Source organism: Brassica napus, chromosome A5 (genome assembly GCF_020379485.1).
Source record: "Brassica napus cultivar Da-Ae chromosome A5, Da-Ae, whole genome shotgun sequence".
Classification (NCBI taxonomy): Eukaryota; Viridiplantae; Streptophyta; class Magnoliopsida; order Brassicales; family Brassicaceae; genus Brassica; species Brassica napus.
In genome coordinates this window covers 28447011-28453010 of record NC_063438.1, presented here as the reverse complement: position 1 = coordinate 28453010, position 6000 = coordinate 28447011, and positions in this window count along the sequence as shown.

The window sequence follows — 6000 nt, the reverse complement described above, 5'->3', positions numbered from 1 at the left end:
TAGAGAAACAGAGACAACAAGGTTCCAAACTCTTTGAACTTCATCATATTTTTTACAATGATCAAATATGATTAGAAACATATTCTCAATTTTTTGAATTTTTTTCAAAATCTATGTGTTAACCCCCTTTGAAAATAGTGAGTTTTTCGGTAAATGCTCTATATATGAAGCCTATAATCTTTAAATTTGTTTTAAAATTTAAAACCACATTATACCTTTGTATTAATGTATGATAACTTCTTTTCATGGTACATGGACATCGTTCTATTTTTTATCCATTAATTTAGCAAAACTGCAAATACTCCCTAAATCATTAGACTAACCACTATAAAATTGCTATTCCCTAGAGAAACAGAGACAAAAAAGGTTCTAAACTCTTTGAACTTCATCATGTTTTTTACATGATTCAAATATGTATTAAAACAGTATTTTCAATTTTTTTGAATTTTTTTCAAAATCTATGTGTTAACCCCTACGAAATAGTGAGTTTTCGGTAAATGCTCTATATATGAAGCCTATAATCTTTAAATTTGTTTTAAAATTTAAACCACATTATACCTTTGTATTAATGTATGATAAACTTCTTTTCATGGTACATGGACATCGTTCTAATTTTTTATCCATTAATTTAGCAAAACTGCAAATACTCCCTAATCATTGGAACTAACCACTATAAAATTGCTATTCTTAGAGAACAGAGACAACAAAGGTTCCAACCTCTTTGAACTTCATCATATTTTTTTACATGATTCAAATATGTATTAAACAGTATTCTCATATTTTTTGAATTTTTCTCAAAATCTATGTGTTAACCCCCTTGAAAATAGTGAGTTTTCGGTAAATGCTCTATATATGAAGCGTATAATCTTTAAATTTGTTTTAAAAATTAAAACCACATTATACCTTTGTATTAATGTATGATAAACTTCTTTTCATGGTACATGGACATCGTTCTAATTTTTTATCCATTAATTTAGCAAAACTGCAAATATTCCCCTAAATCATTGGACTAACCACTATAAAATTGCTATTCCTTAGAGAAACAGAGACAACAAAGGTTCCAAACCTCTTTGAACTCATCATATTTTATTACATGATTCAAATATTATTAAAACAGTATTTTCATATTTTTTGAATTTTTTTTTCAAAATCTATGTGTTAACCCCTACGAAAATAGTGTTTTCGTTAATGCTCTATATATGAAGCCTATAATCTTTATTTTGTTTTAAAATTTAAAACACATTATCCTTTGTATTAATGTATGATAAACTTCTTTTCATGGTACATGGACATCGTTCTAATTTTTTATCCATTAATTTAGCAAAACTCAAATACTCTACTTCCCTAATCATTACTACCACTATAAAATTGCTATTCCCTAGAGAACAGAGACAACAAAGGTCCAAACCTCTTTGAACATCATCATATATTTATTCATGATTCAAATAGTATTAAAAACATATTTTCAAATTTTTGAATTTTTTTCAAAATCTATGTGTTACCCCTACGAAAATGTGAGTTTTCGGTAAATGCTCTATATATGAAGCCTATAATCTTTAAATTTGTTTTAAATTTAAAACCACATTATACCTTTGTATTAATGTATGATAAACTTCTTTTCATGGTACATGGACATCGTTCTAATTTTTTATCCATTAATTTAGCAAAACTACAAATACTCCCTAAATCATTGGACTAACCACTATAAAATTGCTATTCCTTAGAGAAACAGAGACAACAAAGGTTCCAAACCTCTTTGAACTTCATCATATTTTATTACATGATTCAATATGTATTAAAACAGTATTCTCATATTTTTTGAATTTTTCTCAAATCTATGTGTTAACCCCCCTTTGAAAATAGTGAGTTTTCGGTAAATGCTCTATATATGAAGCCTATAATCTTTAAATTTGTTTTAAATTTAAAACCACATTATACCTTTGTATTAATGTATGATAAACTTCTTTTCATGGTACATGGACATCGTTCTAATTTTTTATCCATTAATTTAGCAAAACTGCAAATACTCCCTAAATCATTGGACTAACCACTATAAAATTGCTATTCCTTAGAGAAACAGAGACAACAAAGGTTCCAAACCTCTTTGAACTTCATCATATTTTATTACATGATTCAAATATGTATTAAAACAGTATTCTCATATTTTTTGAATTTTTTTCAAAATCTATGTGTTAACCCCTACGAAAATAGTGAGTTTTCGGTAAATGCTCTATATATGAAGCCTATAATCTTTAAATTTGTTTTAAAATTTAAACCACATTATACCTTTGTATTAATGTATGATAAACTTCTTTTCATGGTACATGGACATCGTTCTAATTTTTTATCCATTAATTTAGCAAAACTGCAAATACTCCCTAAATCATTGGACTAACCACTATAAAATTGCTATTCCTTAGAGAAACAGAGACAACAAAGGTTCCAAACCTCTTTGAACTTCATCATATTTTATTACATGATTCAAATATGTATTAAAACAGTATTCTCAATTTTTTTAATTTTTTCTCAAATCTATGTGTTAACCCCTTTGAAATAGTGAGTTTTCGGTAAATGCTCTATATATGAAGCCTATAATCTTTAAATTTGTTTTAAAATTTAAAACCACATTATACTTTGTATTAATGTATGATAAACTTCTTTTCATGGTACATGGACATCGTTCTAATTTTTTATCCATTAATTTAGCAAAACTGCAAATACTCCCTAAATCATTGACTAACCACTATAAAATTGCTATTCCCTAGAGAAACGAGACAACAAAGGTTCCAAACCTCTTTGAACTTCATCATATTTTTTTACATGATTCAAATATATTAAAACAGTATTTTCAATTTTTTTGAATTTTTCTCAAATCTATGTGTTACACCCCCTACGAAAATAGTGAGTTTTCGGTAAATGCTCTATATATGAAGCCTATAATCTTTAAATTTGTTTTAAAATTTAAAACCACATTATACCTTTGTATTAATGTATGATAAACTTCTTTTCATGGTACATGGACATCGTTCTAATTTTTTTATCCATTAATTTAGCAAAACTGCAAATACTCCCTAAATCATTGGACTAACCACTATAAAATTGCTATTCCCTAGAGAAACAGAGACAACAAAGGTTCAAAACCTCTTTGAACTTTATCATATGTTATTACATGATTCAAATATGCATTAAAACAGTATTGTCAAATTTTTTGAATTTTTCTCAAAATCTATGTTAACCCCTACGAAAATAGTGAGTTTTCGGTAAATGCTCTATATATGAAGCCTATAATCTTTAAATTTTTTAAAAAAATTTAAAACCACATTATACCTTTGTATTAATGTATGATAAACTTCTTTTCATGGTACATGGACATCGTTCTAATTTTTTATCCATTAATTTAGCAAAACTGCAAATACTCCCTAAATCATTGGACTAACCACTATAAAATTGCTATTCCTTAGAGAAACAGAGACAACAAAGGTTCCAAACCTCTTTGAACTTCATCATATTTTTTTACATGATTCAAATATGTATTAAAACAGTATTCTCATATTTTTTGAATTTTTCTCAAAATCTATGTGTTAACCCCTTTGAAAATAGTGAGTTTTCGGTAAATGCTCTATATATGAAGCCTATAATCTTTAAATTTGTTTTAAAATTTAAAACCACATTATACCTTTGTATTAATGTATGATAAACTTCTTTTCATGGTACATGGACATCGTTCTAATTTTTTATCCATTAATTTAGCAAAACTACAAATACTCCCTAAATCATTGGACTAACCACTATAAAATTGCTATTCCCTAGAGAAACAGAGACAACAAAGGTTCCAAACCTCTTTGAACTTCATCATATTTTATTACATGATTCAATATGTATTAAAACAGTATTTCTCAATATTTTTTGAATTTTTTTCAAAATCTATGTGTACCCCTTGAAAATAGTGAGTTTTCGGTAAATGCTCTATATATGAAGCCTATAATCTTTAAATTTGTTTTAAAATTTAAAACCACATTATACCTTTGTATTAATGTATGATAAACTTCTTTTCATGGTACATGGACATCGTTCTAATTTTTTATCCATTAATTTAGCAAAACTGCAAATACTCCCTAAATCATTAGACTAACCACTATAAAATTGCTATTCCCTAGAGAAACAGAGACAACAAAGGTTCTAAAACTCTTTGAACTTCATCATATTTTATTACATGATTCAAATATGTATTAAAACAGTATTTTCAATTTTTTTGAATTTTTTTCAAAATCTATGTGATACGAAAATAGTGAGTTTTCGGTAAATGCTCTATATATGAAGCCTATAATCTTTAAATTTGTTTTAAAATTTAAAACCACATTATACCTTTGTATTAATGTATGATAAACTTCTTTTCATGGTACATGGACATCGTTCTAATTTTTTATCCATTAATTTAGCAAAACTGCAAATACTCCCTAAATCATTGGACTAACCACTATAAAATTGCTATTCCTTAGAGAAACAGAGACAACAAAGGTTCCAAACCTCTTTGAACTTCATCATATTTTATTACATGATTCAAATATGTATTAAAACAGTATTTCAATTTTTTTGAATTTTTTTCAAATCTATGTGTTAACCCCTACGAAAATAGTGAGTTTTCGGTAAATGCTCTATATATGAAGCCTATAATCTTTAATTTTGTTTTAAAATTTAAAACCACATTATACCTTTGTATTAATGTATGATAAACTTCTTTTCATGGTACATGGACATCGTTCTAATTTTTTATCCATTAATTTAGCAAAACTGCAAATACTCCCTAAATCATTGGACTAACCACTATAAAATTGCTATTCCCTAGAGAAACAGAGACAACAAAGGTTCCAAACCTCTTTGAACTTCATCATATTTATTACATGATTCAAATATGTATTAAAACAGTATTCTCAATATTTTTTGAATTTTTCTCAAAATCTATGTGTAACCCCCTACGAAAATAGTGAGTTTTCGGTAAATGCTCTATATATGAAGCCTATAATCTTTAAATTTGTTTTAAAATTTAAAACCACATTATACCTTTGTATTAATGTATGATAAACTTCTTTTCATGGTACATGGACATCGTTCTAATTTTTTATCCATTAATTTAGCAAAACTGCAAATACTCCCTAAATCATTGGACTAACCACTATAAAATTGCTATTCCTTAGAGAAACAGAGACAACAAAGGTTCCAAACCTCTTTGAACTTCATCATATTTTATTACATGATTCAAATATGTATTAAAACAGTATTCTCATATTTTTTGAATTTTTCTCAAAATCTATGTGTTACCCCCTACGAAAATAGTGAGTTTTCGGTAAATGCTCTATATATGAAGCCTATAATCTTTAAATTTGTTTTAAATTTAAAACCACATTATACCTTTGTATTAATGTATGATAAACTTCTTTTCATGGTACATGGACATCGTTCTAATTTTTTATCCATTAATTTAGCAAAACTGCAAATACTCCCTAAATCATTGGACTAACCACTATAAAATTGCTATTCCTTAGAGAAACAGAGACAACAAAGGTTCCAAACCTCTTTGAACTTCATCATTTTATTACATGATTCAAATATGTATTAAAACAGTATTTTCATTTTTTTGAATTTTTTTCAAAATCTATGTGTTAACCCCTACGAAAATAGTGAGTTTTCGGTAAATGCTCTATATATGAAGCCTATAATCTTTAATTTGTTTTAAAATTTAAAACCACATTATACCTTTGTATTAATGTATGATAAACTTCTTTTCATGGTACATGGACATCGTTCTAATTTTTTATCCATTAATTTAGCAAAACTGCAAATACTCCCTAAATCATTGGACTAACCACTATAAAATTGCTATTCCTTAGAGAAACAGAGACAACAAAGGTTCCAAACCTCTTTGAACTTCATCATATTTTATTACATGATTCAAATATGTATTAAAACAGTATTCTCATATTTTTTGAATTTTTCTCAAAA